Source organism: Cydia fagiglandana, chromosome 7, assembly GCF_963556715.1.
Source record: "Cydia fagiglandana chromosome 7, ilCydFagi1.1, whole genome shotgun sequence".
NCBI classification, from domain to species: Eukaryota; Metazoa; Arthropoda; class Insecta; order Lepidoptera; family Tortricidae; genus Cydia; species Cydia fagiglandana.
This window is the reverse complement of record NC_085938.1, coordinates 17,989,441-18,003,790: the sequence shown is the minus strand read 5'-3', so window position 1 is coordinate 18,003,790 and position 14,350 is coordinate 17,989,441. Positions and strand designations below refer to the sequence as shown.

The 14,350-nt window shown below is 35.8% G+C and overlaps 1 long non-coding RNA gene across 1 annotated transcript; it reads left to right on the top strand.

The window, feature by feature from the left end:
• Window positions 1–3,611: 3,611 nt before the first annotated feature.
• LOC134666049 (uncharacterized) lies at window positions 3,612–13,919 on the top strand. Its single transcript, XR_010098447.1, has 2 exons — window positions 3,612–9,743; window positions 13,311–13,919. It is a non-coding gene; the product is annotated as an uncharacterized LOC134666049 (long non-coding RNA).
• The last annotated feature ends 431 nt before the right edge of the window (window positions 13,920–14,350 follow it).

The following is a 14,350-nucleotide window of genomic DNA, read 5'->3' as shown; positions in this document are numbered from 1 at the left end:
TTTAATGGCCGAAGGCCAAACCGCTCAGAAATAGGAGCCCCGCGGCAGCGGGGCTCCGTCCACATCGCTAACGTAAAGATAAACCGACGAAATGTAGGTAAATAAGGGTCTAAATAATTGTAGTCATTTTGTGTTCTAGACCGCTTGCGATGTAGACTAAAAGGGATATAGGCAAAATATTACACTAGTCATTTTGTGTTCTAGACAGTCCGAGACCAACCCATGCGGACGCAGTACAGTCAGCATCATAAATAACGTATCAAACAATGCGTCAATTAAGAGTATCTAACATTCTCTACTAGCTCTCCGTTCTCCGTCTGTCTGTCACCAGGCTGTATCTCATGAACCGTGATAGCTAGGCAGTTGAAATATTCACGGACGATATATTTATGTTGCCGCTATAAAAACAAAATAAAATAAATTTCCTTGCCGTTATTTGCGTAATGGTATGCGCCCACCGCGAACGGTCGTCTAAATAAGCTCTCGTGAATTGTTTTTTAATTTTCGAGTTAATATGGCGAAAGTCACTCTACAGGCTATAGAAAACCTAATTCAAAAAGCGGTAGAACCGATTGAGCTAAAAATTAACGAATTACACTTTAAAATGGAAGCGATATTAGCTAAATTAGAGCCGGCCAATTCAACTTCCAAACCGACGAACAGCAAAGATGGCGACAAAGCGGCAGAACAAGATCGCTCACAGCAAGTTACGAAGACTGACGATCCAGCCCCGAAGAAAGCACGAGGCCAGCCGACAGGTACGTCACCAGCGACAACTGCGATGTCAACATCAGCGCGTAGCGCGCGTGCGAGTGCGAGGACTATAAACGCACAAGCCTACGCAACACGCAAGTCTCTATCGCACCCGGCACCACCGCCGCCAGCGACTGCACCCGTCACCGTCGCACCTGTGAGTAAGCCTAAACCCGCATCTACAACAACGCCTAACCCGCACCCGAACAACCCCGAGCCTGCGCCGATCAGCAACAACAACGCGCTGTCCGGTGTGCCCACTCAAACTGCGGATCAGTCAGACGTACGATGCACGTTGACCAGTACTGAAGTACCAGACGCTGATAAATGGGAGGTAGCTAGCTCTCGAAAAAACAGGAATAAAAATCGTAGCAATATTATCGTAGGCACGGGCTCAAATCATAACGATATCAAAGCTATTGAACAACTAAGATATATTCAAGCCTGGTCCTTCAGACCAGAGACGACCACGGAAAATATTATAAATTTTCTGAAGGATACTGTAAGCTCCGACGACTACGTTGTAGAGAAGAGACAAATAAAAACAAATAGGCATGCATCCTTCTTAATAGGTATACCAGAGAATATATACGAAAAATTCAATTCGCCTACTGTGTGGCCACCGCGCGTAAGATTCACAGAGTGGTTTCAAGGCCGCCCCCGCGCCGCGCGGGGCTTCCGACGACGTCACTCCGGCGCAGCACTACCGACCACCTCCGAGTCACCGGCGCGGCAGAGCTAATCCACCCGCACCAAGCGAAATTAATGAGTCCGAAGCGCCGCGCAAGTTAATAATATGTAACCAAAACATACGCGCGCTTGACAACAAAACACAGCGCCTCGAAATACTACTGCAGAATGAATTGCAATGTGACGTACTCGTTATGACCGAGCATTGGTTGAGTAGTGCTAAATTAAAATGCATATATCTCGATGATTATTATCTAGCTTCAAATTTTTGTCGCTCTTGTTATGAACACGGTGGATCGTGTATTTATGTACGCAATAACATACGGGCCATCGAAAATCTAGAACTGACAGCATTATCTGAAGAACGATATTGCGAAATATCGGCTATTGACCTTATAGATTATAATATAACAATAGTCTGTATTTATAGATCGAACTATCAAATTAGTGGTAACGACTTCCTAGGGTACCTAGAACGTCTGCTCAATAAATTAAGTATTTTTGATAGGGAGTGTATTATTTTGGGGGACACGAACATAGACGACACAGTGAGTAACGTAAAGCCAGACTACGGAACAGAACACAAGTTGTGGTCTCTGATGGCGGTACAGTTCGATCTGACGCCGCGACCACAAGTATGGGCGTCGCACAGGGCTCGTCGGTGTCAAATATTCTGTTCTCTATACTTCTGAACGACCTGCCAGAGGCGGTCACCGGCGGAGAGACCTTCATGTATGCCGACGATGTGGCTGTTGTTGTGTCCGCTCCTACATACGATGAGCTTGAACTCAAACTTAAATCGATCGCCGCATCACTCGCTAATTGGTTTGGCATTAACGGACTTATCCTAAACACGAGCAAAACGCATTACATCGGCTTTGATCTGTCTGGGCGGCAGGTTAGCCAGCTGTCAGTAATAGCGAATGGCACTGTAATCAACCAAGTAATGAACTCCAAATTTCTTGGCTTTGAGCTAGACAGCTGCCTCACCTGGAGTGGCCATATAGATCAAATGTGCAAGAAACTCGCAACGGCATGCTTTGCGTTAAAGCGGCTGGCTCGAGTACTTCCATTTGAAATGGTTCGAGCGTGCTATTTCGCCTCAGTCCACGCTCTCCTGCAGTACGGAGTCGAACTGTGGGCCGGGGCCGCCGATTGGGAGAGAGTCTTCCGGCTTCAAAAGCGCGCCCTTCGCGCGATAGTTCGCGTCCCTCAATGTGACTCCGCGAGGCCACTGTTCAAGTCGTTGGGAATACTCACGCTTCCCTCGCTTCTAATAATGCAAATGGCAATAAATACACGTGATGAAGTAGACTCCAATCCAATCATCGAAGCCCCGCGTAGGTACGCAGCGCGCAGCGCGCGCGCTGGAATGCTGCCACTCGTGTCGCACAGACTCGCGAAAACCAAAAAGCTAAGTCATGTAATGGGTCGAAAAGTGTACAATTGCCTTCCGCGTGAAATTGTTACTGCAAAAAGTGCGTCAATGTTCAAAACTAAACTGAAACACTGGCTCCTCGAGCAGACGTTCTATGACCACAAAGAGCTATTTATAAGTAAACCTATGTCATAGAATAAGAATAATATTATGTAATACCTTCCTACATATTGTAGTACCTATTTGACATGTAATTTTATATTATTAATAAATGATGATTATGATTATGATTATGGTAACCCTTCGTGCGCGCGTTCGACTCGCACTTGGCCGGTTTTTTTTAACTGTTACGAAAAGTTAGCCGCGCTGCAGTCAGTAAAAATACCGCTGCAGTTAGATAACAAACTCTGTTCGTTAACAACAGCTTAGATAAACTAAAATAATGGATCATTAATATGCAAATACTTTTCATGCAGTTGTCTGCGGCGGTTTTAGGCATTTTCGTTAGACTACCTACTCTACAATCTCCTATTTATATATAAATCTTTAATAAATAGTTATATTATATATTATTAAGTACGTTACGTACAATAATGTGTTGTGCGAACTTCTCGAATAGTACACTACGAATACGATACAAGTGCGAAAAGTAGGAAATTCGCAACGAGTGGCGATAAATTGAACCGACCGAAGGCCGTAAGAACGTAAGAAACGTGTTACGTGTACAATCTTAATTGTTGAGATAGGTATGAGTGGTTCTTATCCAGGATATGAGTGGTTCTTATGTACGGTGAGTAGGCACATGACGTGTTGGGTATTAGGGTCAACACGTCATGTGACATTTAGGTGACATTTAATAAATAGAAAATATATTTAATAAAATAAACAATAATTCTAAGTACATTTCATAAAGGTCACCTAAATGCCACTCACGTAGGCCACTAGTATATAAGCACCAATTTACTCAATAAAGGAGTTCAGTATTCAGCAGACTTTCATAGTATTATTTGCTACCCGAACGCTCCACATTACATGGCGACCCTGCCAGTGGAACTGCTCAGCAGTTCTGGTATCACCACCTTCGGAATCGTCTAAGTTGCGCCGCCCAGCCATTCAGCCAGCCAGCCAGCCACCCAGTCAACCAGCAAGCCAGCTAGCCAGCACCACTAAGCACAGCACTAGACCGCGTCACGCAGCTACGACCCTGAACAACTATGGAACCGAGCACAGCTTCAGCCCAGTGCGGCAATAAGATCACAGTAACAATAACGGTAAACACTGATGGACAGCCTACAAGAACAGCACAATGGACAAGGAAGCAGCCACATACCCGCCATCGACCCCAACCGCCAACCCCGCCAGTACAGCGTACTCAGCAATACCACCAAGCCAACACGTCAAGGAAGAAGAATAAAGGGCGAGCCACACGCCACATCCAAGCGACCATAACCACCAATAATACTTCAATAGAAGATCAGGATGAAGACTGGACAAAGGTACCCACATCAAACTAAATAATCTTCTTTAAACATTTTTTTTTTCTCTTTCCCTCGAAAATTATCATTAAATATAATCTATGCATCAAATCTATAATATTAATAATGTATAAACTATTCTTTAAACATGCAGATATTGCAGATACGTCTATGAGCGATATTTCAAATTCTACTATCTATTAATTTATTAATTATAATTAATTTACGATTACTACTTGATGACGAAAAGCAAAACATGAATATATGTTAAAAAAAATATATATTCACCAGTTGACCACAAGTAATTAATTTTAAAGTACATCCGAACGAGTCCAAGTAATTGCCGAAATATAATAAATTTAAATAATACCTACTTAATATTTAACATAAAAAAAAAACCCAGTAAAAAAATATATATATATAATTATGTACGTATAGATAACATTAAATATCAAAAACTTGTTAAACTAAAACAATTAATAACGCAAAAACATTTTCTGATATCCATCAATAATTTCAACCAGTGCATCATTCGTTAATTAAAACAAATAAACAAAAATTTAAACAAACAATACACATATAACGCGTCGCATGGTTAACTCAAAAAACTTTACACAATCAGCAACATTAAATATCAAACACGGGGGTGCATTCCATTATTCCCATCTTTGCAATTAACGTATATTATATATTTTAAAGACCAGAATATAAAAAAAAACACCCGTTACTAACAATAACACTAACATTAACATCATAATATCATTATTTAGCTTCGTTAAAAACAAAACAACCCACTAACCACCAACCAACCACCAACCACCACCTCCCACCTACTAACCCACTACTACCCACCACTTACCCTAACAAACTAACCTAACATTTCAAAACCCCACTAACCCACTAATAGCCAACACTAACACTAACAAACTAACCTAACATCTCAAAACAAAACCTATTTCCCAACATAAAGACAAAACCACTAACAAACAAACCTAACAGTAACTTTGACTAACTGACAAACACTAGAATCTACTATTCCACACATTAAACAACATCACTTATGGTGTATTCAAATTATTATCCAATTTAACGTTCAAAAATTTAGCTTTCACACCATTTGGTTTTCAGTAGGTAACATATTTAATACATTTTTGCAAATACCCTCTTAAAAAATTAAAAAAAAAAAACCTAATCAAATCATTTCACTATTGCAATTTTATTAACCAAACAAACTTTTATTGGTAAAATAGAAGTATTTAACATGTCAACAATTTATTCCTAAATACAAAACACATTAATATTTTATACATGAAAACATTGCTTACACCGAATATCATTATTATATTAGGACTAATAATTTCAACTTATAATAATTTCAATATATTATAAAAAATTCATATATTTAAATAATTTTATTTTATATATTTTAATACCTTTAACGCGATTTATAATCTATTTCTTTTTAAATTATTATTACTATCCACTCAATTTAAAAATTTGTCATCATTTTTTTTTTAAATTAACAGTATAGCTTATTACTATGACATGTCATGGTTATCGTCAATCAAAATGTATAGCCAATCTGAGTAATTTTTTTTTCCTAAAGTAAATAAATAACATTCTTACATTAACTTACATTTATATATCAATATTATTCAAACCACGAATCTACTACTTAACTAATTAATTATTGCATAAAAATAAGAAAATACCATCGGCCACTCACCACTCTCATATCCTTATAATATTCAAATATAAAGAATAATACAAAAATTAAATTAGATCATTAATATTCACATCTAAATAATTGCCAATAACAACAAAACATACAAAGTAACACATAACAACACTAAATACTAATCTATTTAAAAATACGATTAATGGAATGCACCAGCCTTGTGAAGGCCGCGTCACGCGTACTCGTCATACGTCACCCAATACGGATGCAACACATGCTATGTCATCTTAAATTTCGAGTACATAAATTAAGGAAAAAAAAAGCAATAAACAGTTCATACATTTGACGCATTATTAGAGTTTTAAACTAAAAAATTATTCACAACATATGATATAAAAATTAAGGCATCAATTAGGTAATACGAGTAGGTATAAAATAAATATAATGAAAGACAAATAAACAAAATAAAAGGGAAGGAAAAATCTAAACATCACATTGAAAGAGCTAAATCAGATAAGTGTTGCAACCAACAATTAGCCTGATCAACTAAAAGTTATTGTGACTCTTATATGCTTTAAGTTTTCAAAGTGATGATTTCCTTTCAAAACGGGGTAGCTCGTGGAAATAAATAATGTAAGCAAGGTACACCAGGATACAACCAGGCAATAACCCTTGAAACCTAAACAATTCGAGCGAGCTCTCAATTGCAGCGGTCCTTGGGCACACGGAAAGGTTTTTTGTTGTTCCGATGTGTGAAAACAACTGTCTGGCAGTGCATATTACGCGTAATATGTATCAGCGCGCTATAATAAATAATAAATTTTTGTATCCTTAATAAATATGTTGTATGTAAAAAAGGTCGGCCGACCGAGAGCGCTATTGAAAGGCGCTGTGTACTTTTTAAAAGACAGGTGACAGGTATCACAAAGTCAGCTTACATTATTTATTAGGTCACAATGCAGACATTACAAAATGGCTCATTGGCGATCAATTCCTACAATAATAAACAAATTTTCCACAAATCACGAGCAAACTAAATTCTAAAAAAAATAAAATAATAATAAATGAAAACCCCAGGGAAAATAATAGACACTATAACACAGAAAAACATTTTTTTTTTACAAGCACTGAATCCTTGAGACATCATGATACGGTCGAGTTACCTAGCATGAAGGTCCTTGGACACATAGTATGTTTATTAATATAAACATGTGTTAAAAACAGCCTGTAAAAAATACAGTGAAACCTGGATAAGTGAGATCTCAAGGGACGAGCAAATTTGTCTCACTTAAAGAGGTTTTCCACTTACCCAGGTTCCCAGTTAGCCAGGTACAGATAAATTTCTGTCTCATTTACAGAGGTTTTCATTAATAGAGGTGAGAATAGAGTATATTTCAGTTATAGAGGTGGTTAATAAGATATTTAATAATTAATATCTTTAAAACTAAATAAGGTAAAATAATCCTTGTCCCTAAATATGTTTTAAGCCTGTTTAAACGTTTCTTTGAATTTATTTTGAATGATTCTCCAACGGATAGATATATCAAAATTAAATTAAATTTGATACGGACTTCATTGCGTATTAGAAATTTAATAAATGAAAATTAATTTTTTCGTGTTACTTATCAAAATTTCAGCTTTCGTTTCGGTAGTTTTAGCTACTTAGATAAATTAACTAAATCAAAGTTTGAAGTTGTTTAGACACAATTAGGCAAATGCGGAATTTGTGGATAGACCAAAAGTTAGTAAGAATACGGAACTCGTTCAATGAAGTCCAAGTTAGAGAGGTCATAGATTGACGTTATCTCAGATACAGAAGTCAATTCCCTATAAAATTGTAAAAAACAATTAGGAAAATGTAATCTTATAAATATAGTATCAGTAAAAGAGGTAAAATACACTCTCCGTCTCACTTATAGAGGTAAATGTGACTATAAAATCACAACAACGAATCCCAGTTATAGAGGTTCGTTTTTTCTCAGTAACAGAGGTAATTCAGTGCTAAAGTGTCGGGACCGCACCATGAGTCCCAGCTATAGAGGTTTCTCACTTATCCAGGTCCCACTTAACCAGGTTTCACTGTATATATATACCTATATACATACAAATATTAAATATAGCATTATACTCAATAAATAAATAAAATCAACTATAAATCAAAATAGAAAAGAAAATAATTAATTAATACAATAGATGATATACTAAATATATTTATGAATAAAACTAAATTAAGACAAATAACATTAATTATAAAAAAAACGTAATACCAACATTAAATAAATACCTACAATTGATAATACAGTGATAATAATAAACAAATCAATTAAAAAAAAAACGAACTTAATTAAAATAAGTTAAATTAATGCAAAAAAATCATACGTGTAAAATATAAATACAATACAAATACACTTTGTATTGTGTCCATAATATGTATAATAATAAGTTAATGACCAGTTTACTTGTCAAAGAGAATTCTCAAAGATACCTAACAACCTATTTGCCATACCTACAATAGGTCAATGTATAAAAAAAAAAAACAAACAAACATAAAATAAATAAAATAATACAAATAATAAAATAATAAAGTATTATATTATACTACAATACGAGTTTTTCGTCATCAATGTAGAAAAATCATTTTTAACCACATAGTCATTAATGTTATTATTACCCAATGTATAAAAGAGCCATATACTATTATTTAAAATCAGTGAACAAATATTAGCATTAAGTAAGAACAGATTGTAAAAAAAAAAACCCCCCAGTCATACAGCACTAAAATAAAACAACACACATATTAATGCAACCATTACATAGTCAATGACATATTATAAAAATTATATATCAAATTCTCAAATTATTATATTTTTCGGCATCTAAAAATATCAATTTACACTAAACCGTAATTTTATATAACAAATAAGACCCAATTTATAATTTTTACCCTTATTCCCTAGAACTTAAGTATAGATCGCAAAAGTCCCAGGAGGACGCTAGACATAATTTAATTAAGACAAAACAAGTTAATAAACAAAAATATACAAAAAACAAAAAAAATATATAAAAAAAAACATTCATGTAACTATAACGTAGGAGACTTAATATTAAAAAAAAAGGAAGATAGAGATAACATGGACCCAGTATACACGGAACCCTACACAGTAGCACAACACCAAGGTCAAACATTAAAATTATTAGTATCAGGAAAAGAAAACATTGCACACCAAAACAGAACAAAGCACTATTACCATTAAAACTCACCTCTTCGGCACACCAGACACGAGAAACACATACACACACAAACACACAAGTCAAATTCAAACGTAATTGCAAGTTCCATGATCGACACAAATCCGCGAAGTAAGCGACAGAACTGATCTAATAATCTAACAATCCACATTTCTTATTTTACAAAATGCAATTTAAAACCGATCACATTTAAACTTACCAAGCCGACAGAATCCACAAAAGGATCTCCATCTTCCTTATTAGAACATAAGAAAGCAAGCAACGCATTGTTTACAGTATTATATCTAATGTCACATAGGAATAATTGTAAGACACATACTAAATGTCAATACCGCACTTTTAGCTATAAGATAAATATAGTCATGTAACCTTTTAGGATAATTAATAGCAGAATAAGCAAAATAATAAACAACGACACCAAGGTGTTTATTGTAATTAAATAGCAAAGTAGAAATACGTAACGGGAAGTGAAAAGCAAGTATTGTAATTACATTTAGAATATAAAGTAGATAATTTTAAGGTGGTTCGCTTTTCATACAAAATTCAATCAAAGCTCATTAAGTAACTACACACTATTAGTACACAAATATTTCCGCATTTATCTTCTTTCGAATATTCGTTTGCGCGAAATTAACAGGAAAACAATGTTTCATACAGAAATCATGCAAAAATCATAGTTAACTTTTCATCAATTTTACGTATGTGTGTGTCACAAATGTCGTGTACAGATACATTTGCGACGTTGCCATACCATTTCCGACGTTGCCGGGCTGACCACGGCTCGAATTTGGAGTGCCGTCATGTTTAGTGCAATTTTGTTGACACTGATATTTGACAGGTAAATAATTGACCTAAGCGAGAAGTTCGTCAGCTCAGCTAAGAACTATCATGGCGTGTTATGCAAACAGTCGCTTTTTTGCTTGCAAACGGAAGATTCCCGGTTCGATCCCCAGTCATTGTATGCTGGAACATAACTTTTTGTATTTTTGTTACACCTAAATTTCGTATTGTTTTTTTATTTTTATTTAATTTTTCTTATTATCATAAATCGATTATTAAGTATGGGCTACACGTATTCTTTTATTTTTACAAAGATAATTAGAAATTATACTCTACCTAATCTCTCTGATTTTTACAATCAAGACATCCTCACTGCAATAAAAACCGGGCAAGTGCGAGTCGGACTCGCGCACGAAGGGTTCCGTGCCATAATGCAAAAAAAAAAAACAAAAAAAAGCAAAATAAAACGGTCACCCATCCAAGTACTGACCACTCCCGACGTTGCTTAACTTTGGTCAAAAATCACGTTTGTTGTATGGGAGCCCCATTCAAATCTTTATTTTATTCTGTTTTTAGTATTTGTTGTTATAGCGGCAACAGAAATACATCATCTGTGAAAATTTCATCTGTCTAGCTATTACGGTTCGTGAGATACAGCCTGGTGACAGACGGACGGACGGACGGACAGCGAAGTCTTAGTAATAGGGTCCCGTTTTACCCTTTGGGTACGGAACCCTAAAAAGAAGTGTATAAAATTTCCTGTGGTTAAAAATAATGGATTTTGTCTATGAATGAAAAACACAATTATTACTATAGTTTGTTTTTTTAGCAATAGAAATAAGGTAAACAATCTTGACGTGTCTTTTAATTGAAAAACACATTTTAAATATAAGTTACGGCAAATATGTAACAATTATAAATCTAATACGATCATTTATATTCTTCTGCTTTCATAAGTAATCGTTTTTAGGGTTCCGTACCTCAAAAGGAAAAAACGGAACCCTTATAGGATCACTCGTGCGTCTGTCTGTCCGTCTGTCCGTCTGTCACAGCCAATTTGCTCCGAAACTATCGGACCAATTAAGTTGAAATTTCGTACACATATGTAAGTCTGTGACCCAAAGACGGATATGTAACGTCAACAAATGAATTTTAAACATAGGGGCTACTTTTGGGGGGTAAACAATAAGATTAAAAAACAAAGTTTTGAAAACTATATCGTGTTACATATCAAACGAAAGAACTTATTTTGATAATCTCAAATATATTTTTCTTATAAATTTACGATAAAATGTTTAGAAGTAATTCAAGAAAATAGACAAAAAATGACCATTCCCCCCCCTCCATCTCCGAAAATACTGGGTCTAAAATTCTGAAAAAAATACACAAAATAGTCCTTTACCTAAAGATGACAGGAAAACCTATCATAAATCTAGAGTCAAGCGTGAGTCGGATTTAAGAACAAAAATGCGGTTAACGTTTTTTTAGGGACACAGCCGCAATGGTTTAAGTGAAACGTGATGTAGACAGCTATTGCGAAGGCCCTAGGCCGATATCCGCATAAGGCCGAAGGCCCGATGCGTCCCGAAGAGGCGTGCCTTTAGCTTCAAGCGTGAGTCGGACTGAAGACAAAAAATGCGACTAGGCTGTATCTGGCACATAGCCGCAATGGTACTTGTAGTACAGTCAACAGCAAAAGTTGCTAAGCGGGCGTGGTGTTCAAAATTGCCTTGACATGCTCTTATTGTCTTAACTATAAAGTCGCGTTCAGACCATTTTAAACCACTCGCCCGCTTAGCAACTTCTGCTGCTGACTATACTGATTGATGAGGTTACTATTGTTACGTGTTTTAAAAAGCACTACTTAGGTATACAGGATGGCTAAAAAATAAACTATGTGTATTCCCATTGCCAACGTGCAGCCCTGAAATCGCGAAGAAAAATTTGGCTGTTTCATACATTTTGGCTGGTCCGTTTTCTATGGGAGGATACTTCTTTTTTCACGATTTCGGGGTTGGTCCCATACTAAAAGTGGCTTAGTATAATCCCAAACCTTCCTGGCTACGGGAATACACTTATTTTTTGGCCACCCTGTAGGTATTACCTCTCTTCGGTCTTCGCTTTTAAAACACTTTCGGAAGCTGTAGGAAGCGCGAGCCGTCGGACGCTCGAGTTTTCAGCTCTACGCATTTGGACACTTATTACTATTGTTCGGCGTTTAATCTTCAGAGATGTAGAGATATAAGCCACCACGCCAGAAAACTTCATGTTACATCTGGTTTTTGATTGACCCATTCGGGTTTTTCAAGACGTTTCACTCACTTCACGTTTCACGTACAAAAAAATGTTGAAAATTGTGTGATGTACGGAACCCTTGAAACGCGAGTCCGACTCGCACTTGACCAGTTTTTTTATTTTTAAAAAACCTGATAACACTGAGTATGTGGGGGAAGCGCTGCTGGCCTAGCGGAAAGCAATTCGGAGGTCGCGGGTTCTAACCCCGGCTCGTACCAATGATTTTTCGAACTTTTGTACGAAATAGCATTTGATACCTATTTATACACCGATACCTATTTTTCGGTGAAAGAAAACAATGTGAGGAAACCGGACTAATCCAAATAAGTTTACTCTCTGGGTTGGAAGGTCAGGGCAGTCGCTTTCGTAAAAACTAGTGCGCATGCCAATTCTGGGATTAGTTGCCAAGCGGAGATTGAATATCTGGGAGACCGACCAAAGCTTACAAAACATAAAAACTCAAAAATGCGCGTTTTTCTCATAGACCTAGCTAAGAGATCAAACCCCATATAGCAAATGTCATCGAAATCGTTAGAGCCGTTTCTGATACCATCCAAATATATAAATAAATAATTATATATCTAATAATTGCTCGTTTAAAGGTAAGATAACACAAAGGAGAAACAAAAAGAAATTACCTACTCGCACCAGTCTTGAACCCCAATCCTCTTGCACGTATTTCCACGAACATACCGTTACGCTATTGCAACATACTTACGTTGTGTGAAATTGTCTACTACAAGGATCACGGAAACACTGTTTGCATGTGTGAGTAATAGTAGGAAAAAGCGTGACAGCAGCACTCCGTCGAATTAAAAAGGTGGTTTTTGCACAATGAAGTATTCAATGTTCATTTTAATAGTTCAATATTTACTTAAAGAGTGCGCGAAACATACTTTTAAGTATACAAATACCAAGACCATTTCACAAAAAAATAAAATCTGAAATTTTGCAAAAGTGGTGCCATCTAGCGAGAGTTAAGTTTTGAGTAACCTAGGCGAACCACCTTAAGAACCTATTAATCTGTCATATGTTAACCAATTTTTTTATTTTTTATTTATTATATGTTAAGTGAAATATTTCCAACATTGTAAACCTTTAATTGTTTAAACCGTAATTTATCTTTAATCAACTTATTAAAATGATCCGTTAAATTATTTTATTTAACAATAGATACCTAATTAAAATCATATTCTAATTAATATTTAAAATAACCTTGCTTGTTTCTTTTTTTTTAAAGGTAGCTTTAGTGTCTTTATTTGTATGTGCATATACGTTTTGTTTTAGATTGTAAGGTTGGCATGTATTGGAATATTTTGAAATTAATGTCTTAGATTAAGTTATTATGTACACTGAAATTACGACAAAAATATATTGTAACCTATTTTTGTCTCAAAAAAAAAACGGGGAAGGTGTACGGTGAGTAGGCACATGACGTGTTGGGTATTAGGGTCAACACGTCATGTGACATTTAGGTGACATTTAATAAATAGAAAATATATTTAATAAAATAAACAATAATTCTAAGTACATTTCATAAAGGTCACCTAAATGCCACTCACGTAGGCCACTAGTATATAAGCACCAATTTACTCAATAAAGGAGTTCAGTATTCAGCAGACTTTCATAGTATTATTTGCTACCCGAACGCTCCACATTACACTTATTCAGGATACGAGTGGTTCAATTTATATTCTTGCTTGTGAGAAGTGACATGCATCCTAATGATAGTCATGTTGTACGATCTAGAACGTATGAAACTATATCAAACCAAGAAAATGGTGTAGGATGCGATGTGGGCCTTTTAACCGAAAATACCTAACGCTATTAATTTAATGTATGGCATATTCACACTGTTTTAGTATAGTATATATATACACGCAAATCATAAGTCATAACCATAGGTTAGGTATAGGTATATTATAGTATTCTCGGTCCATGATCATTACCTGGTTTTATAATTGTTAAAAGTAGGCACCTAGCACTCTAACCTAACCTAATAATGTTTTATTAGTAAACAAAACGCGGGGAGAATAAATTTTGAAGTTTATA